This window comes from Ursus americanus, chromosome X (genome assembly GCF_024610735.1).
Source record: "Ursus americanus isolate L20-20 chromosome X, mUrsAme1.1.p, whole genome shotgun sequence".
Lineage (NCBI taxonomy): Eukaryota > Metazoa > Chordata > Mammalia > Carnivora > Ursidae > Ursus > Ursus americanus.
The window spans coordinates 41,231,335-41,254,557 of NC_142164.1; the positions used below are offsets into that span (position 1 = coordinate 41,231,335).

At 36.8% G+C, this 23,223-nt stretch overlaps 1 protein-coding gene across 2 annotated transcripts in view; it reads right to left on the minus strand.

The window, feature by feature from the left end:
- The window catches only part of IL1RAPL2 (interleukin 1 receptor accessory protein like 2), a 1,151,831-nt gene that overhangs the window by 369,285 nt on the left and 759,323 nt on the right, over positions 1-23,223 (minus strand). The window lies entirely within an intron of this gene.

A 23,223-nucleotide genomic window follows, 5' to 3' on the forward strand; every position in this document is an offset into this window, starting at 1 on the left:
ATGTTAGTCACCATACAGTACATCCCTGGTTTTTGATGTAAAGATCGATGATTCATTAGTTGCATATAACACCCAGTGCACCATGCAATACGTGCCCTCCTTACTACCCATCACCAGCCTATCCCATTCCCCCAGCACCCTCCTCTCTGAAGCCCTCATTTTGTTTCTCAGAGTCCATAGTCTCTCATGCTTCATTCCCCCTTCTGATTACCCCCCCTTTCTTTATACCTTTCCTCTCCTACCGATCTTCCTAGTTCTTATGTTCCATAAATGAGTGAAACCATATGATAATTGTCTTTCTCTGCTTGACTTATTTCACTTAGCATTATCTCCTCCAGTGCCGTCCATGTTGCAGCAAATGTTGAGAAATCGTTTTTTTGATAGCTGAGTAATATTCCATTGTATATAAGGACCACATCTTCTTAATCCAGTCATCTGTTGAAGGGCATCTCAGCTCCTTCCACGATTTAGCTATTGTGGACAATGCTGCTATGAACATTGGGGTGCATAGGGCCCTTCTCTTCACTACGTCTGTATCTTTGGGATAAATACCCAGCAGTGCAATGGCTGGATCATAGGGTAGCTCAATTTTTAACTTTTTAAGGGACCTCCACACTGTTTTCCAGAGTGGCTGTACCAACTTGCATTCCCACCAACAATGTAGGACAGATCCCCTTTCTTCACATCCTCTCCAACAATTGTTGTTTCTTGCCTTGTCAATTTTTGCCATTCTAACTGGCATAAGGTGGTATCTCAGTGTGGTTTTGATTTGAATTTCCTTGATGGCTAATGATTTTGAACGTTTTTTCATGTGTCTGTTAGCCATTTGTATGTCTTCATTGGAAAAGTGTCTATTCATATCTTCTGCCCATTTTATGATTTATTTGTTTCTTGTGTATTGAGTTTGAGAAGTTCTTCGTAGATCTTGGATACCAGTCTTTTATCTGTAGTGTCATTTGCAAATATCTTCTCCCATTCTGTGGGCTGCCTCTTAGCTTTTTTGACTGTTTCTTCGGCTGTGCAGAAGCTTTTTCAATGCTATCCCGATCAAAATACCAATGACGTTTTTCAAAGAACTGGAACAAACAGCCCTTAAATTTGTGTGGTACCAGAAAAGGCCACGAATTGCCAAGGAAGTGTTGAAAAGGAAAAACAAAGCTGGAGGCATCACAATGCCGGGTTTCAAGCTGTACTACAAAGATGTGATCACAAAGCCAGCATGGCACTGGCACAAAAACAGACACATAGACCAATGGAACAGAATAGAGAACCCAGAAATGGACCCTCGGCTCTTTGGGCAACTAATCTTTGATAAAGCAGGAAAAAACATCCAGTGGAAAAAAGACAGTCTCTTCCATCAATGGTGCTGGGAAAATTGGACAGCTACATGCAAAAGAATGAAACTTGACCACTCTCTCACACCATACACAAAGATAAACTCCAAATGGATGAAAGACCTCGATGTGAGACAGGAATCCATCAAAATCCTAGAGGAGAGCATAGGCAGTTACCTCTACGACATTGGCCACAGCAACCTTTTTCATGACACATCTCCAAAGGCAAGAGAAACAAAGATAAAATGAACTTGTGGGACTTCATCAAGATAAAAGGACTCTCTAGTATTCTTATCAGAGCTTCTTTTCAAGAAAACTAAATTCAAAGTATCAAACAAAAGAGAAAAAAAAGGCTTAGTGATAGTGCAGAATCAAACGCTGGGAAAGCCAACTTTCCCACCTTCCCTTCCTGTGTTCCCTTAGCCAGACACAGGGCAGACTTTTTGAGAGGTCAACTATAGGTGCCATTATTTCAGGGAGAGTAAAAAGGTAGGCTACATCACCAATACCTCTACCATGTAACTGAAGAATATTCAAAATTGTTCAAATAGATCATTTCTTAGACCCAAAACACATTCCCCTGGGAAAGGAAACACACTGAACCCTGTCAACCATCATTAACACTTCAAAGTAAATGAGCTCTCCAAATCTTACCAGATGTTGTGATTTTCCAGAGGGAGAGGTTGAATAACTGGGAAGGCTACTGAGCACCAGATATGATAGTTATGGTGGGAACACTCTTGGCTGAGAAAAGTATAGAAAATGCAGACTGAGAACACTTAATCTATTGCCCAAATTTACTGGGGCTAGTCCTGCCCACCTAAACCTTGGAACATCAGGGTTCTTGGTTTGGTAAACCGAACTTGTCAATAAACAATTTATAAGCCTGGTCAAATTTTGGCCAGAGCATGTCCAAAAACCATCTGGATCTGATTTTCTGCAATATACTCAAAACTCTCATTACAGATTTCTTAACCTCAGATTCTTTTACAAAGGCCCCTTTGCACCAACTTCTTTTTTCCCTGTCTCTTCTCTCCCTGTAATTTCCACATGAGTTCCAGGTCTATCATTCTCCTACATTCACTTATCAACTCTCCCTACTTCCTGGGTTCTTTCAGTAAGTGCCAAGACTAGATAATACCTAGGGTAGACAGGTTCTTATCTGTCTCAAAGACAGACATCAGAACTATAAAGATGGGAAACGTGTTATTTCTGGAGATGGCTCTCCATAGAGATTCTAACAAATGCCTTCTTTGACTAAAGCTATTGATAGGTTTTTTTTGAGCAGCAAGAATAGATTTTCCATATTTTAAGAGAAGCAAGTTGGTTAAAAATAAAAACAGTCAGATCTGTCATAGAGCTTTGGAAATATCAGAGGTCAGATAATGTTTCCCAAGGCCTAACACGGGATTGTAGGAAAAGCTTGAAGAACGTGGTTTGTCTGTAAGGGAGGTTTTGGTGCTGAAACATACATATTAGATATAAAGGGATGCTACTATCCATCTAGTTTAGTTTGATATTTGAGCCTCTATCAGATTTGCTAGGTAAAAAGCTAGGTGTCTGGTGGAGATTACCTCTCAGATCACATACCACTAGAAAAGTCCCATTTAGCAGTTGTCCTATCCTAGAAATTTCAGGACAAGCTACCCAGTAGGACTGCATTAGCTCTCTGCACTTAGTTTTTAATCCTATTCAATTTGAGTTTCTTGTCAATGCTTCTTTGTAACCAATCCTACCAACAATAAAATACTGATTACCAACTCAGTAAGTATTCAGATACAGTCATATTACTCACGAGCTTTATGTACCAGGATAAAATTGAAAATCCTGTGCAAACTGTTTTGTTTTTGTTAAATGGTAATTTTCTTCAAGTTTTACTAAACAAGTTTTACTACAATAGCCAGCATATGATATAACAAGTTTGCAGTCAGTACTATGCTATGCAAGTGAGTCTATTTAATGCTATACACTATGTTGTACTTGGTAAGCAAATATTTTGATTACGAAGCCAAATAATCCCTTAACAGTAAATATTAAACCAAATTTATCTAAAACACTATTTCAAAGAATATGCTATAGTTTATCACTTCTTGGTCTTTTGGCTAAGACCAAGTGTAAAAACTATGTTATAGTTTATAGATATCTGACCCAAAACCAGACTAAAAGTATCTTCAATTTCCAAATTGCCAACATCAGTTTTTATAGTTTCAAATGTATTTTAATTAGTTAACTATTAACAGGATTTTGTAGTATACTAATGATATCAAAATTAACATTGACATTCTAATGAGAAAAGATGCTGTACAAACCTTTCAACAAGTGTTTCTGGAATGATCTCAGGGTATAACATGATAAACTAGGCATAGCCCATGAATTTAAAATACTTATGATCTAAGAGGAAAACAATGACAACTAGTCAAAAAATACCATGGAACTCTTTTGGACAAGGCTCATAATTACTTTAAGATATAGTAGAATAAAAAAAAGATATAGAAGTAATATTATGTGCCCTCAAATAGAATAACCAAAAGGAAAGAGTACGATAAATAGTTGGCAATGTCCTCCATGGTATAAAAAATGGAAATGGCTGCACAAATGTCAGGTGTGTTCCATCCTTGCTCTATCAAAATGGTCTTACTCAGTCCTGTTGTCCCATACTATTGTCATAGAAGGGTTCAAAATTATGAATGTGAATCATGGAGGAAACATAAGCAAGAGAATGTTTTGACTAACTGGAGACTGGGCTTCATTAATCCAGGAAGATTTTCTGGAGAAAATGGGTCATGAGAAGTCTTTGTGTACACAACTCAAGGAAATATGTTCTTCCCCTTATTTCATATTTACAATAGTAAGTGGAAATGAGCTTTAATACCACAGTTGACCAATAAGTGTTCCTTAGACATAAACTGCAAACCAGCTCCAAAACAAAATTCTGAGACTAGAAGTTTTAAATACATTAGAAGAGTTAATCCTTCGGGCTAGGGCTCAAGGCCTGAAAACTATGCATTCTACATAGTGCCCATGGTCAAATCCAGCTTTAGGCCTTTTATCTTTCCCATTTGTTTACACATTATCTATGGATGCTTTCAGCTACAAGGGCATAGTTGAGTGAGTTGCCCAAAGTAGTCTATGGTCAACTGGCTTTGTTTGTTAAAATGCAGATTCTTGAGCCAACACCAAATCCAGTGAATGAGACTCTCTTTGGTAAGGGACCAAAATTTTGCATTTTATCAAGCACAGCATTTTATTGTGAAGCATGTTAAATTTTGAAAACCATTGTTTTGTGTCACCAGATTTTATAAGTATAGTCTCTAAATCAAATCTGAGAGTGACAATGAGTGATGCCTACAGTATCTTTCACCTGCCAGATTGATTAAATACATTCATGGTGTTCCTAGAGCTAAATAGAAATTCCGTATGTTTCTCTCTTGAATATTCAGCATTCTGCCCATGTGGAGGTTCAGCTACAACTCATTTATAACTTAAAGCTCATTTTCACAATTTTTGATCAATATACTAATTTATGTAATCCCATTTTTACTTAGAATGTGTATAACACTAGACCATGTGCCAAGCGGTGAACAATTTCTGTGATAAAAAGTAAGATTTAGGGTAAGATTCTAGGATTCCTATTCTAATCTGACCTTTATATTCCAAAGCTTTCTTCATGACGCCTAGCATGGTTTAGATATTTCTGGGTGTTCTTGAGTTTCTGTCTTTGGGGCAGAACGTGTTTCTATCTAATCTAGCCAATTGCCTCCAGGGATAGAAAAATCACAGGTTTTTCAGATTTGGAGGGGGGGCGGGGGGACCATGCACATTCCACCTAATTTCCAAGTCTCTGAACCAGAGCTGAATTCTCAAGGCAACTGACCTTTTTGGACTCATTTTACATAACTCACAGTGATCTTGGGAGTAGGAAAGTAAATGAGGGCTAAGCATAAATGGTTAGTTCTGTAAGAGGAACACTACATCCCTGAAATGCCCAAATCAAGAGACTATACAAATACACCACAGATTTAGTATTGACTAAATCTTGGGAAATAATTTCTGCTTTCTTTCTCAATTATGTATGTCAAAAATTATAAATACTATTGGTTGGTATCATTTGCCAAATACAAAAATAAGGTGAGTAAAGCTCCTTTTCTTTGCAGGGGTGAAGGAAAGGAACAGCAGATGCAAGGCGAAGGTGGAGTCAAATGACCCCTAGAAATTCAGGAGAAGTCTCAGAGCTAACTGCTGCTGTCAGGAACTCTGTATAGAAAATGGCTTCTGAGGTTATCAAAACAAATGGCATTTAGACAAGTAAATCTGAGTTAGCAAAGTGAAGATCCAGAAATGAAAATAAAGCTGAGAGTGAAATTCAGTTTCAACAGAGAAAGGGAAAGCTACCATATTTATTTGTTTGTATCCCTGGAGTCTGGAATTGGGGAGTTTTAAAAACTCACATAAATTTTAGACCACTAGCACCTGTATGTAGGAACATTTAAGCCTTTGAAAATCCTTGATTCAATTTATTTAGTGCATCAAATATTTTGCAGTTTTTTACTTTTAAATATTATTATCTCTTTCATTTTGATTCTCTGATACTACTTTTTGAAAATAGAGAAACCTAGATGTTGCCAAATGATCCAATTTTACTTTCTGTTGTAACATTAACTAAAATGTTCTGCTTATGATTCTTATTTTTTCAAAGTTTTCATATACTTCTTTGAATTTATGTATATTAAAGGCATAAATATCAATATTTTAAACCAGAATCCTTGTTGGAATATTCCAAATCTACAACATCTATTTATGGAGACTTTCTCTATATATATTATTTTAGATACTTTCACTAGTGACTGAATTAGAAACTCAGTCACGGATTTACTAAATGACCCTTCCTGTTACTGATAGAGGCCAGCAGTTAGTAATTAGTCTTAAACCATAATCTAAATCTCACCTAAACATGTTGTCCACACAAATGTAGTTCTCAAAATGTCAAAGGGATGAAGATATTTCCTTCCTAGGAAGACAGTCATTTTGGATTCTACCTCTTCTAATGACACCAATAAGCTTTCAGGTTTGATCTGATTTGATTAAACAATACTTACTGTATGTCTGGTATAAGAGAAGGAGTGGTGCCAGGAGCTGCAAATCAGCAAAGTCTATATGTAGTACACAGAGATGCTGCATTTATAAACATGACTCCAGAAAGTTTAGAGACATGACACTTACGAGGAAGGATAAGAAGGCAGAAGTGATATACCCTAAAGTAAATAAAATATTTGAGGTGGCTCCACTTGGGAAAAATCCCTCCCAAGGCCTGGTTATATAAACCCCTTGTTGGACACATGCCTGACTCAGAGGCAGAGACAACAGCTGCTCAAAGTCATGGGGTGTTAGAGAGTCTCAGAACAGGTGGGAGGATGAAGAATCAAGAGAGAGGGAAACAGCCAGTGCTAGCAGCAGGAGGCCTGACCAGGATCCTGTACAAGCCCTGCCTCTCCAACCCAGCATGAAGAAGAATGGAACCCAGCCCAGGGATAGTAACCAATACAAGGTGATCCAATTAAAATGCCTTACGAGGCCCAGACAGCCAAATTTCCAAAGGGCTCTGTGGCACCCAAAGTGGGAATTTGCTGCTTGTGACAAAAATAACATGGTATATGCTATTGTAATAAGTGTAGTATATTTATACAGAAAATCCAGCTTTGGAGCCAAAACCACTTTATGCATAAGAAATGAAAACAAATGTGTATCCCTTCCTTATAATTCTTCCTCTCAAAATAAATTATTTTTTGTAAACTCCATTTCAAATCATTAAAGTTTAATTGAGATTATCAAGACTTTTCTAACCCAACCTCTTATGTGGGCTGGGAGCACAGAGCCATGTTTAGAATATTATTAAAACACCAAGCCTCAGGATGGCATGTCTGCACATTGAGGGATGGAGGAAGGAATACTAGTAATTGATTTACCCATCTCTTTACTCACTCATACAATCAGCAAATATTTAATTGTCAACCCTGTACCAAAGATTATATAAGGTGCTAGAGATACACAGTTGAGCAAAAAGAGACTCAGTCCCAGTCCTCATGGATACCACAAAAGAGGGGAGCAGACTATAAAAAAGCAAATAAATAATCACAGATTACAAAAAAAAAGTGACTTAAAAGAAACAGTGAAAGAAAATAACAAGGTAGGGGGTGGGAAGGTGTACTACTTAGATGGGATGGCCAAGGAAGTCTCACTTAAGTGACTTTTAGAATAAGATGAAGGATGAGAGGTTGCCAAGCCAGGGAAGAGCATCCTAAGTAAATGAAATCACACCTGTGACACCCTGAATTAGGAAGAACATGACGTGGAAGAGGAGTTGAAAGGCCAGGGGGAGAGCAGATTATAAAGTTGAGGAGGTAGGAAGGGGTTAGAGAACACAGCTTTTTACAGGCTAGTGGTTTGAATGTTTCCTAAGGGATTGTTCTGCCTGTTAAATGAGCCTCACCATTCATTCATTCATTCAATCATTCAGTCACTCAATACGTGTTTAATGTGAGTCTGTTATATGCAGGTACTCTTCCAGGCCCTGGGAATATATATAATAGGGAAGAAAACAGTCAATAATCCCTGCCCTCATGGATCTGACATTCTACTGGAAGGGAGACAGGCAGTAAACAAGAAAACAGGAAAAATAAACAAGATAATTACAGCTTTTGATATGTGCTATGACAGAAATAGATAAGTGCTATTATAGAGAATAACATGGAGAGGGGGCCCCTTTAATTACTTTAATCTCCTGGCATGGGGCTTATACTTAGTCAGGTTTATGTCATTGTTTTCACTAGTGTGGGGATTTTTAGCATTTTTTATTGAAATAAGCTAAATTAAATCTGGAAAGTTATTGGTGGTGTCAGAGTAAGCGGAAATTCACTCTGCTTTCTAGTTCTCCAACTTAAGAAAAACAGCTTTAAAAAAGTATGTTGTACATCCTAAGTATATACAATTTTTGTCAATCATACCTCCATAAAGCTGGGAGCAAAAAAAGAAAAAAAAATCAAAACTTTACTTCAGTCCTAAAAAGACCTTGCGAGACTAATTAGGGATTGGAGGAGGCAAGGTCAGCACATGCTCAGCTCCCCTTTCCCCGATTATGGGCCTGTGCACACAAAACAGTAAAGAAAAGGAAGAAGATAGCAGGGGTTGTTACCTTGAGTCAAAAAAGAAAGTTAGTGTCATTTTATTTCAAAGTGGCTGAATCCTATCCAGGGAAATTGGCTTCAGGGGAAAAAAAAAAAAAAAGAGTGGCTGCATTACTTACGATTCCCAGGGAAATGTTCCCAGCATCTTTAATTATATCCCTTTCTTTTTCCTATCTCTTCAATTTCTCTTTTCCTGACTCTTTTCTACTCTGATATTCTTTAATCCCCATCCCTTTTTTCCCTTTTCCCCTGCCTATCTTTGCCTTAAGTCAGTCAGGTGGTTACATGGAGGTGACATCTGCCTCCCTAGTTGCATTCAGTAAAAAGAAAGTTTTGAGCTCTGACCCAGGTAATCTCCTTTATTTGGCCCACACCCCTTTATGGTTTAGTCAGACTGTTGTTCTCAGTTAGGGGTCGGGTTGTGACAACCTCTCCTCTCCTAGGTAAGATTTGAATTTCCTTTTCCAGGTTGGCTTCACTCTGGAACTGAGGATGGTAGTTCATCATCGGGACAGACTCATAGCTGCCCTATATCTCTTTTCAGTCCAACCCTGCCCTGGTGGCTCAGTTGGATGGAGACCCAGAGTAAATAACCTGTCCCTCCAACCTCAGCTGGCTACTTGGAAGAGGACACTCAGGACACCCCTGGGTGGTGTTCTATAGGATCATGAAGCATGACAGAGCTGAGAACTGAAGTAAGCAAGTGATGAGCACACTGAGAAGAAAGACAGTGGGAAGAAAAGGCTTGTCAGTTACACACTCAGTCCCTTTGTTCACTATTTAGCTTCAGTGCTGGTTCCCTCCACCCCCACCTCAGCTTAGTTTCAGTGTAAATCCTCTTTATCATTTCACTTCCTACCCCAATTGTGTACTATTCTTATACTCAGTGGTATGATTATCTTGGCATAGGTTTCCCAGGCTTGTCTTTTTTTCTTAAGGAAGTTCAGGAGAAGTAGATGGAGCTCTTTATTTCCAGGAGCAGCCTGAGGCAGGAGTTGTAACCCTGGTACCTCCAAGTAGGTTAGTGGGGCTTTTCAGTCAAAATTCGGAAACTTCCCAATACTAATTGAGTTGGTGCTATCATTAATGTGACAAATCTTAATCTTAGATACTCAGCCAAAATTTAAGTTGTTATTAGAAGCCATTGCTGAGAAAACATTAAAATAAAGTTTAGGGGCGCCGGGGTGGCACAGCGGTTAAGCGTCTGCCTTTGGCTCAAGGCGTGATCCCGGCGTTCTGGGATCGAGCCCCACATCAGGCTCCTCTGCTATGAGCCTGCTTCTTCCTCTCCCGCTCCCCCTGCTTGTGTTCCCTCTCTCGCTGGCTGTCTCTATCTCTGTCGAATAAATAAATAAAATCTTAAAAAAAAATAAAGCTTAGCTGTTAACTAAGGGGCATAAACCTATGGATATTTTTGTTTTATCAATATAAGTGTACTTTGCATTATAGTTTGTTAATATACACACTCCTTAGTCCCTCAGACAGAATTACCTAAGCAAGACAAGGAGTCCCTGATGGGCCAACTACATGTCTGACTGTGAAGCATTCATTATGAGGTTGCTGGGAACACACTAATGGGGAGAAATTTCTAGGGCTTGGATTTAACAGAACTTTCTCCAATTAGAATCAACCAACAATGGAATGGACTGCCTTGTGTCACTAAATGACTACATGTTAAGGATTTTGTAAAGAGGATTCTACATTGGATAAGGCGTTGGACTAGATCAGTAGTTCTAAAATACTACACGGACCAATTATATTAAAAGTACCCAGCAGCCTTGCTTATAATGTAGGTTCTTAGGCCCCATTTCAGATCTCCTGAATTAAAATCTCTGAGTGGAGCCCAAGACTATATTTTCAAAAAGTGCTTGTAGTTGGTGAAGATAGGTTTGGGAATCAATGAACCACATGACCAAAAATCTTCCAGATTTGATTTTCCTTTTATCTGTTATACTTAAAACAAACACCTGGGTTTAATTTTCTCAAATCAAACCTACTTTTTTTTTAATGTAAAAGAGACTCTGAAGCACTGGATCACACATACTATCATTTATCAGTAACAAATATGCATTTGTAACGATTCCTTCTTTTCACAAATGGTATTACTTTACAACAAGGACAAAAAGAAAAAAAACCCTGTAGATAACATTTCCTATTAATTCCAATGTATAGTCCATAAAAAAGTGACAAGAAGAAGAAATGTCTGATGAAAGGAGATGTAACTGATTTTAAAACTCCTACTTGATTTCATTTACTGGATCAAATATTATCCATCAGTTTGGAGTTGCCTCTGGGTTAGACTTGCTGATGCTGCACTCTAGCAGCTTTGTAGACCAAGCTGTCAGCAAAAGAATATATATATATAATCATTGGCACAAATTTTCTGTGATACTTGCATTGCTCTCCGGATTTGAAATAAATATAACACTTCTTTTCTTTACATCAGTTGCCTTCTCATGTGGATGTGTTTGTGATCATCTGCCCCAAATATAGTAGCATTCAAGTCTATTTCTGGAAAACAATGAACAACATCCCCACTTTCAGGTCAGTAGATTTCTGGCTTTTAAGAAGGCTTATGGAAATAGACGTGGAATCCTCGGTACATATAGAATGAAAGCAAATACTCTGTAACTGTATATGATGACTGTAAAATGCTTTTTACACTGATATTTCTATCACAAGCTCTTAGAAAATCAGGAAAATCTAAATAAAAACCAGTAATAACAAAAGGTTATCACTGTCATATTTCTAAAATAATAGTGGATTGATAATACAAGCCAAACCCCATGAAAACGAGCACTAGAACAGTGGAATTTTCTTTTATAATAAAATAGATTTTAAAGATGTGGCTACTGGACCACTTGTTTTAGGATGAATTTTAATAAAACAATATCCCTGAGATGGGTATTAAGGAGGGCATGTATTGCATGGTGCACTGGGTGTTACATGCAAGTAATGAATCATGAAACTTTACATCAAAAACTAAGGATGTACTGTATGGTGACTAACATAATATAATAAAAAAATATTATTAAAAAAAACGATATCCCTGAGCAATCACACATTGTAGATGTTCACTTTCCAATTGTTATAATAGAATTTGCCATGTGTTTTTCCCCCAGGGAGCACATTTTATATTGCTTATGTTGCATATTCAAACAAATACAATAAACTCCATTTTAAAAACGTACGACACATAAAAGCTTCTGTGCAAGTTCTGTATTATTTTTAAATTCCTACTGGCTAATAAAAGTATTTCCACTATAGAACTGGCACTATCTAGAAATGCACATGATGAATTTTTTGCATGCAGGATACCAGAAACATTATTATCTCTTACTCCATGTCATAATTGAACAGTCTCAAATCAAATGTTTATATATGAATAATGATTATAACTATTGTTACCTTTGCAAAAACCTTTATCACCTTATCTACATATGTACAATTGGGTCCCCAAATGTTAATTATATAAAATCTAAAAGAAGAACAGTATCTAGCTGCATCTGTGTTTATCTCTTTAAAGGGAGATTTGGCATTTTTAGTCTTCCTTCCATAAGTCACATTGCTATTTGCAAAGGCCAGTGTTATATGATGCTAAAGATCATGGACAGTTATTGCTCTTGTGACACCTGAATTCAAATTTATGAAGTAAAGTTAAATAAATTCCAGATCTACACACATAGTAAGAAATTTTAGGTAAAATATTTAATTTTTCTCCTTGGGAATTTATTTTTCATTGGATTTTTTTATAAATAGGATTTATTTTTTAGAGTTCTTGGTTTGCAGAACAACTGAGTGGAGAGTGTAGTTTGTATATACTCCTTCAGTTCTCCCTTCGTACATAGTTTATTATCAACATCTTGTATTAATATGGTATATTGTTACAACTGATGAGCCAATACTGATAGATTATTATTATTATTTTTAAAGATTTTATTCATTTATTTGAGAGAGAGAGAGGTGAGAGAGCGCTTGAATGCATGAATGAAGGGGGAGGGGCAGAGGGAAAGGGAGAAGTAGACTCCCCGCTGAGCACAGAGCCAGACACAGGGCTTGATCCCAAGACTCTGAGATGATGACCTGAGCCAAAGTCAGAAGCTTAACCTACTGAGCCACCAGGTGCCTCCTGATAGATTATTATTAACCAAAGTTCTTATTTAACCTTTTAAAGGGTATTTGTAGTAATTATTTGTTGATTCATTGATTCATTCATTTTTTTCATTCAACCATGTGTGAACACTAACTATATGCCAGACAGTGTCCTTGGCCCTAGAGTTACACAAATCAATAAGATAGATTTCCAATTCTTTGGAGTTCACATTAAAGCTGAAGAGATGATAAATAAGTAACTATGGTTCAATGTACTAAGTGCTAAGAGAGGTATATGAAAAGGGCTACAAGTGGACAGAGGAGAGAGGTATTCATTCTGCTTGGGGAGGAGACTCAGAAAAGACTTAACAGAAGATACTAATTAGAGTTATACCTTGACAAATGAACAGCAGTTTACTAAGCAGAAAATGAGGGGAAGGGTATTCTAGGCAGGAGAAACTGTGGAAGAGAGGTATAAGAGTACAGGTTGTATTCTTGGTGACCTGTGGACTGAACAAATGGGAGGGTAGATGAGGAAGGGACTAAAAATTTAGACTGGGGTGAGGATTACTGTTATTTATTTATGCAGGTGGTCCTTTCTACTAGACTATAAACTTCTTGAGGTTAAGATCCAGGTCTCATCCTTTCATTTTTTCATCTGCTCATTCAATAAATGTCTTCTGAGTACCCCTTACAAGACAAAAACTAAAGCAGATAGATAGCATCACTGAGGCATTGACCCTTCCTTGAAGGAACTCATAGGGTGATAGGAAAAATGTAAAAACAAATAATCGCAGTACATGTGATGAATGCTGACCAAATGAATATCACTTCTTGCAGAGTTGTCTAATAATTTCACAGAAATTTCATACAAATGGGACACCTGGGTGGCTTAGTCAGTTCAGTGTCTGCCTTCAGCTCAGTCATGATCCCAGTGTCCTGGGATTAAGTCCCCTGTCTGGCTCCTTGCTCAGCGGGGAGCCTGCTTCTCCCTCCGCTTGCCTCTCTCCCTGCTTGTGCTCACCTCTCTCTCTCTCTCTCTCTGACAAATAAATAAATAAATACAATCTTAAAAAAAAGAAATTTCATACAAACCTAATTTCCTTTTTGGTAGGAGAGGCAGTGCCTCAAAATTTTGTGTTTTATAAAAACGTCCCTACTCCCTCTCAATTTCCTAACACAGATACTTTTTGTTAATCCTGAATGAAATGAACTAACTTCTGAAGAAAGGAGAAAGACAGTGTTGTGATTTACAAAACTGAGCTAGGTTTGCAAGGCATAGGACTGGGGACAAACTATGAAGAAATACTGTAGTCTAGGTGTTAGGAAGGTGAAAGAAATGGAGTTATTAAAGAACCAGCTTTGATGCTCTGCATTGTTTTTAATATGTTACTTTTTGCGTTGGGATTACGTGAGCCAAAGATATGCTCCTTTAACCTTGTCAGTCTCCTTCTCTTGACAATGAGAAGCAAATGAGACTGAGGCAAAGGTGGGGTGAGAGAAGAGCCCCTATCTATTCTTTTTAATACAGGTGGGCTATGAAAAGGAGGAAGCTTTAAGGAGCTGATTTAATAAATGTAGGGTATTTAGAGGGGTCGTGGTAGAAAAATAGTAGTAGTATGAATAGTATAAAGCAGTAAAAATAATAGCTTACATGTATTGTGACCCTTATGTCAACACTTTACATGCATTACTTCCCATCTTCACAACAATCTTGTGTAGTTCCATCATTATCCTCACTTTACAGATACAGATATGGAAGTACAGAAAGATTGGGTGACATGCCGAGGCCACATGGCTAGTAAGTGGTGAAAAGAATTTGAACTCAGGGAGTCTTAACTGACACACCATGACTGAAAACAGTACAGAGGCAGAGATGAGAGCGCTTTGGGTATTGTAATAGAGCTATAATTGATATGTGTGTATGGGTAAAGAGGAAGGTGGTGGCAAAAGAGAGATAGAGATTTCTTTTTTGTTGTTTGTTTTTAATAATAATTTTTATTTTGTTATGTTAATCACCATACAGTATATCCTTAGTTTTTGATGTAATGATAGAGATTTCTAAGGCAAACAATGCCAGGTATCATGTTATAGAACTTTCCTGGTTATGACTTAAGTTGTATCTTATAATAATTATACACTCCCATTCTTCAAAACTGCCTTAAGTCTGATTATCCCTATCTATCCATCTCTCTATTTAGATCTAATAAATACAAGCTGAAAAGTTTTATTTTGCTTTTGGTTTTTGAATTGGAAATTACAGCTGATCAGTCTTGATTTTGAAAGCATCAATTCCTGAGCATTATTTTTCAAATATCAAACTAAGATGTTCTTATTAATGGTGGGAAATTGGTTCTGATAACTCCTTCTTCAGAATTAATTCAAAGACTTCAAAAAAGAGCATCCTTAATCATTGTCTAAAATATAGAGAGGTTATGCCAAAGGAAAAATGAAAACAAAACCAAGAAAAACAACTTTTCTACCATAAGAAATTTTTTATGTTGCTCTTTTACAACATTCCCATTTAAATGTAGATTGTAATGCGTTACTAAGTACAAGGTAGAATTTTTGGACTATTAAAATGCTAATGAGAAGGTTTACTTTAAGTCAGAAACTATTGTTGAAAAGGTACAAAGGTAGGAAAATTTACTTTAAGGTCATTTAAGAAAAGCTAAGCAATTTTGTCAGTGAAATAAGAAATTTCTTATAAGAAAAAAATATAAAGGAAGCACAGTGCAACTGTACTTGTGCATAGCAATACTGCAGAACATTACACTAAGGGACATGTTATTTCATTTTGGTGTTGCAAAAACTAACAGTCTCAAGCAGACATACGTCTCCGGACAGCTTCACCTAGAGTATTAATAGTGAATTGACAGACTGCACAAATATTTGTTACCACTGCACCTACTCTCCTAAATACGACGAATTGTATAAGGCCCTAATATGGTGGTTGCAGAATGCCTTTGGATATATTTGGGACTTCCTGAATCTCCCAAAAACTTTATCTTCTCCAGCGTTCAATTTCCTATTTTAGGCAAGAAAATTGTGACTTATGCCCTACTGCTCATCACAATGGCTTGTAAAGCCTTTCCCACACCCTCAGTGTATTTACCCAAGGCTACCAGGTCAACCATTCCAACTGAATTCAATCAAAAAGCACCTGTGGGTGGTATCACAAGTGATATATTTAGTTGTTGAAATGACCAATGGGTTATAGGATAAGAGGAGCAGGCGAAACTAAACATGTAGGACATCAAAAGAAACCAATGGATGGTAGAAATGCTTTTTTCATTGATCCATTTGTGTTCTGATTTTCTACTATATGAAAACTATTACTAAAATATCCCCAGTGTTGTTTTTTATTTTCTCCACCACTCCTGCTCCATTTCATGGTGTCCTCCACTGCGGAAATAGAAATTTATGCCTTAGAGAAGGCATGTAGGAATCTGAGTCACTGGCAAAAAGTTTTGCGAACTTTGTATAAGAAGAAATTCTTTAGTAAGAAAGAAGAAATTAAAGAAGAAGAAGAAAGAAGAAATATAAGAAGAACTTCTACAAAAACTTCCTTTAAGGAAAAATATGTCTTTGAAAATACAAGTGTTTTTAAAAGGCAGTGTACTAGATCTGCCTACTGTGCTATTTATTCCCAGTGGTTTGAAGATACATTCCAAGATACCAAGAAAATCTATTTAAAATTTGATGCAAGGCAAAGACTTTAAGACTACTCAATTTCTTCTCTTTTTTCTCTTCCTTCCCATCTTCCTCCATCTCTTCCTATTACCATTACTACTGTAAGGCTATTACATGTATATAGTACATTACAGTTGACAAAGTGCTGACATAGACATTACCTCATTTGATCATTCTACATTCATTTAATAAATATTTACTGAGCATCTATACCTTGCCTGGCCTTAAGTATACGGCGGTAAAAAAATGTATATTGAGCTTATCATTTTCAAGAGAATTTTAAAAATAAGCAAATAAATTTACAACTTGTAAAAAGAGCCATTATAAAAAAATTTCAGGGTCCTATTAATGGTGAACACAGTGGACCTAGTTTATGCTGGAAGGCCAGAGAAGGTCTCTCTGAGTCAACCTGAGCTGAAATGGAAAGATGAGAAGTTTTCAGTCAGATGAAGAGCAAGATGAAGAGTTTTCTAGACCCAGAAAATAACATGTGCAAGGGCCCTGAGGCAGAAAGAGACTTGGCCCATAAGAATGGAATGGAAGAGGCAAAAGATAAACCTAGACAGGTACCAGATGCCAAATGATGCAGGACCTTATAAGTTCAAGTTAGAGAATTTGACATATATTCTAAATATAGTGGGAAACTAGTAAAGGGTTTTAACAGGGGAAATTAGAGTATCCTATTAACTTTTTATCAGTGCTAATGGAAATATAATGTGACTTCTGTAAGTAATTTAAAATTTTCTAGTAGCCATGTTAAAAAAGTAAAATAAAACACATGAAATTAATTTTAATATTGTATTTTGGTTAGACCAATATTTCCAAAATATTACCATTTCAATAGAAGTCAATCATTGAGATATTTTACATTTTTTATACCATGTCTTCAAAATCCTGTGCAATTTTTCCCATATAGCACACCTCATTTCAGACCAACCACATTTCAAGTGCTCATTTGCCACATGTGGCCTGTGGCTACTGTACTAGATAATGCATGTCTATAAAGTTCGATCTGGTTGCTATATAAAGAATAAATTTGAAAAGAATGGGTGAAAGCAAGTATACTAGTTTTCTATGGCTGCTGTTACAAATTACCATAAACTTAGTGGCTTAAAGCAAAGCAAATTTATCCTCTTATAGTTCTGTAGATCAGAATTCCAACACATGTTTTGGTTTTGATGGGCTAAAATCAAGATGTAGGGTTGCATTCCTTCTGGAGATTCAAGGGGACAATCTAGTTCCTTGCCTTTCCCAGTTTCTGGAAGCCACTGCATGCCTTGGCTCATAGTCCCATTGTTTCATCTTCAAAGCCAGCAATATTGTGCTGTGTCTCTCTCATGCTGCCATCTTTTTGGTTCTTTTCTGCTTTTTATTCCTTGTATAAGGACACTTGTGATTACAATGGGCCCACCTGGATAGTCCAATATAACCTCTCCATATCAAGGTCAGCTGATTAGCAACCTTAATTCTATCTGCAACCTTAACTCCCCCATTGCTATGTAACCAAACACATTCACATGCTCGAGGGATTAGGATTTAGACATCTTTTTGAGGGAGATGGGGGTTGCTACTCTGTCTACTGTAGCAAGAAACCATATTATCCACATTAAAACAATGTTTTGAAATAATAATGAATTCACTATTTTATAGAAACCATATGACAATAATTTATAAAATATGGAAAAGCACAAAGAAGAAATTAAACAACAAACATTACTACACAAAATCTTGCCACTCAGAAACATTTTATCAACATTTATTAAACATCATTTTACCCATGTATGTAGATATAGATAGAAAGATGGAGAAAGAAAAATAATTTTACAAAAATAGAATCATGGTATATATTCTATTTTGGATAAAAAGCATTACATTGATTAATTTTACTTGTATTTAACAGAAGAAAAAATAAATTGCACCGAATTAGAAGAAATTACTGAACTTCAAATATATTTTTCTTCACCATAATATATATTAGTTCCTAAACTATTTCTCTGATGTTTAAAAAATTTTTATAAAATACCGAACTTTTGTCTCATTACACATTTAAGTTCCATTTTTCAACTATAAATAATAGCCTCTGATACTTATATTTCAGAGAAAAAAGAACCTAAAGCTAAGAGAGCCCCAGTGACTTGCCCCAAATCATGGTACATTAGTCTTCTGTTTTCCTTAGTAGGTTCTCTTTTCCATGTTCCATAATTACTATTTAATTCCTTCTCTTTTCTCCTCAAACCTTATACATCTATTCATCTGCAACCCTGGATCCTGGGTTGAAGACCTTGTCATACTGAAGAGGAAAATTACCCAGAGCAGGCCCAGGCCAGCAGGCCCCAGAAGATGGACAGTCATTAGCAATACTAAGAGATAACCAGAAGCCCCACTTAAGCAAGAGATAACCAGCTGTTTCTGCTTCTGTAAACAGGCTTCCCACCGTGAGCTTCCTGCGCTGCCCTAACCACTGTTCCTGCCTAAAGACCCCCCCCCCCATTTAAATCCACTTACCAACAGTCAGCACAGCCCTTGGAACCTGAGCCCCGCCCCTGCACTGCTCTATAAAAGCTCCATAACCCCACCACCTGGAGCCCAGGATTTCGAGTGCGAGCTCCTCTGGGTCCACCGGCATAAAATAAACCCGAGTTCTCCTACTTCTCCAAGTGTCGTTTGGTTTCTCACCGGTCTGGTTTTTATTTTCCGCAACAATACTTCGTTGGGAAAATAGGAGTAATCAAACAGTAATTCCCAAATATGAATGCTCAGAATCTTCCTTTATTCCTATGGCTTTGGATAAAAAGCTTATCCTACTTTAAGGCCAACATCTCCTTTGTGCAATGGATACCGCATGTTCACCTCATCATGAACTTTGCTTTTACAATTATACCCTTTCTCTCCTCTGGCAAAAAATCTCCTCTCTATTGATTTATTTCCATCAATAACATCAAACTCTAGTATCTCTAATCTTCACACAAATAAAACAAAAACCCTCCCTTGACTTAATATGCCCCTTTAGCTACAGCTTCCTATCTCCACTGCTTTACAGCAAAACTTCTTGAAAGAGTTGTGTGGAATAGCTGACTTCATTTCATAACTCCACATTCTTTCTTCAGTCACCACTAACTGGGCTTCCTTTGCCACCACTCAGTGATCCCCATACAGCCATATCCAACAACCATTTCTCAGTTCTTATCCTAATTGTCTTCTCAGCTATATTTGACATAGTTTACTACTCCCCTCACTTTAAATGCTCTCTTTTGGCTTCCTTCACACCTCACTGAGCAATCTTCCTCTTTGCTAATTTCTCCTTCTCTGTTTAAATTCTAAATATTTGAGTGTACTACTGGGTATTTACCTCAAAGATACAGATGTAGTGAAAAGAAGGGCCATATACACCCTAATGTTCATAGCGGCAATATCCACAACAGCCAAACTGTGGAAGGAACCGAGATGCCCTTTAACAGGTGAATGGATAAAGAAGATGTGGTCCATATATACAATGGAATATTACTCAGCCATCAGAAAGGATGATTACCCAACATTTGCATCAACATGGATGGAACTCAAGGAGATTATGCCAAGTAAAATAAGTCAAGCAGAGAAAGATAATTATCATATGGTTTCACTTATTTGTGGAACATAAGGAATAGCATGGAGGACATTAGGAGAAGAAGGGAAAAATGAAGGGGAGGAAATCAGGGGGAGATGAACCATGAAAGACTATGGACTCTGGGAAACAACCTGAAGGTTTTAGAGGGGACGGGGGTTGGGGGATGGGTTATAGCCCAGTAATGGATATAAAGGAGGGCACGTATTGCAAGGAGCACTGGGTGTTATAAGCAAACAATGAATCATGGAACACTACATCAAAAACTAATGATGTGCTGCATGGTAACTAACATAACATGATAAAAATAAACAAACAAATAAATAATTGAGTGTCTAATCTCCTTTCAAGTCCTCAAACATGGTGAGCTTATTTTTGCTTTGGGCCTTTGCATACCCTCAGCCTGTAATATTTTCCCCACTTATCTTGTGGCTGGCTCCTTTGTGGCATTCAGATCTTGCCCTTTCCTTACTATATGATGCATCCCACCCTATCACCCTCTACCACATCACATATGTTTTCTCTGAATGGCACTTACCACTAGCTGATATTTTGTATTTGTTTTTTATCTATTTTATGTCTCTTACCCAACAAATATAATCTCTGTAAGAGTAGGGACCTTATTCATTATTTTTATGGCATTTGCTCCTGAAGCAATGCCTAAAACATAGCAGAATCTCGAAAAATAATTGTTAAATATATAGAATTTTTATTTTTTAAAGATTTATTTATTTATTTGAGAGAGAGAGCGAGAGAGCATGTGTGTGGTGGGAGGGGGCAAAGAGGAGGGGGAGAGAGAGAATCTCAAGCACACTGAGCTTAGAGCCTGACATGGAGCTCGATCTCATGACTCTGAGATCATGACCTGAGCCAAATTCAAGAGTTGGGCTCTTAACCAACTGAGCCACCCACGCACCCCTAATGTATAGAATTTTTAATTCTAATACTAATCTATAGTATTTTATTATAATATTTTAATTCTAATACTAATCTATAGTATTTTCAGGGCCAATGGTAATTCATCCTGAATTTTACATGTTTTCGACAATTTAATTATACACAGAAATTAATTTACTGATTTAGAAGAGGCACTCAAAAATTACAGATATGAAAAAGTTACTAAAGGTAATTAATGTCTTGTTTGACATTTTAAACCCTATGCTTATAAACATACCTAAGCATTTCAAAAGAGAGAGATTTGGGAAATAAACCAAGTACTAGTCATAATAAAAATTTAGGCATCAGTTGGTGATTTAGAATAATCTGTTGTAACATTGTATTTTACAAATAGTAGCATTAAGGCCTAGAGAAAGAAAATAATTTGTCCAAGCTCATATAGCAAGTAAGTGGTAGAGGCATATCTAAAACTTAGCCTACATCACTCCTAACTTTCAGACCAAGTTCCAAGTGAATGCTGGTCTATGTGATAAAGAGGCCCTATCATATTTTATACTTGGAAACCCCTTAAGTTCTCATACAATTACAGGATATTAATGCAGGATTTTTAATCTTAGTGGGCTCTCTTTCCCAAGAGCAATCCAAATTTATATCACCATTAATCTTACATTACTAAATCAAATCAACGTGAAACCAAAGGGTAAAAAAAAGTAAGAATGTGCTTGCATGGGAAATATGTAAGTTTATTCATGGAATTTTTATCAGTTAGGGTAACATATCACCTATGTTTCTATTTAGTAGCAAAAAATGTTTTTGAGAAATTATAGTAAAAATATATTAATATGTGTTGATTTCATTCTGTAAGCCAAAAGAATATTTTCTTTTCCAGCAATACAGGTTGAATGTATACTGAGAGCCTTGCTTTAACTTCTCAAGCTACGAGGAAAGAAACCCTATTCAGATAGCACATCCTCAGAGCTAGAAACTGATCCTGGCCTGTATAACTGTTGAACCATTTGAATATAAATATGTAAAATATAGAATTGTAAGAGCAGGAGATCTTGTCATCCCTACTAACCACTGTTTCCTTTCTCAAGATTTTTTTTCCCTCTCTCCTGTCCCTGAAGAGAAAAGAAAAAAAAAAAACAGAAAGAGATAGTAGAAAAATTCAGGGAAGAAGAAAGCGTAATTTTACAGGGATGACAATTACTTATTAGAAATTATCAACAACAAAATCAACCAATACTAATACTCTATTCCATAGTGGTGACATGAGGTAACCTAGGGGCTAAGAAAAGAGGTGAAGACATGTCAAGACATTAGTCTACTTGATCTGTAAGGCAGACCATAAGAAATGAGAACATGGTTAACATCAATTGGGAAAATCACCTCAACAAGTCTCATGCTCTGATAGTTAAGAATGAGCTTTTTTCTGGTGCTTCATCACTAGGTGGCTCATATCTCTGTGGTTGGAGGAACCATGAAGCAGGATTAAAAATTCCCAGCTCTCTTATCTTCTGAACCTTATGACTAAGACTAGTTGAGTGACAGATACAAGGATCAATCAATTAATAAATCTTTGCTGAACATTGATTTTGTAACTATCACTGTGTGAGTCACATTGGGAAAGAGAAGCATATGACTATGTACCTATCTGTAGGAAGTGTACCATCTAAAACACTGCATGCAAATACCATATTAAGCAGCAATATATTTTTGTTTCCTAAAGAAAGATTAATCAGCAAATTATTTCATTAACAAAGGAAGGAACAAAGACAACAGTAGGATTGCAAAACTTTATAGCCCTTTGGAGGTGTACAGAAATTAGTTAAGGCCAGGGCATGGGGAGAGTCTCAAATCATGCAGGCTGAGGAGTAGCCCAAACCTTATCACAGAAGATCCTCTGGGAGTTTGATCCTGAACCACTCCCTAGACATCTGAAGGTCACAGAGCATGAGTCCCAAGTATCCCTCAAGACATTAACATTAAACCAACATGATAAAAACATGATGAATGTGACATGTACTCTATGTGAGTTATCTAATGCCTTTGTTTTTGTTTTGGTTCTTTTTTCAGATTCTATTTCCATGAGCTTCTCTATAAATCACAAGCATCTGCAACCAAATTGTGCCAGTAAATCTCATGAAACAGCTTCCCTGAGACTAGAGAGTGTTAACACAAGAGGGTTTTTTTTTTTCAATTTTATTTTATATAATGGTTGGGTGGGTCTTTTATTCTTTAGAAAAAAGTAGTATTTAAAAATGTCACTTACTTGGTGAGTAAGCTCCAGGAAAATAACACTGTTAAATCTCTAATAAACTGTGCATTTGCACTTGTTCTTAGAAGGCATTTAGAAAGCTAGATGTTACCTTAACCTCCAACCATTTCACCAAATCCCTTACTGTAAAAAGAAAGGGGGGGGGCA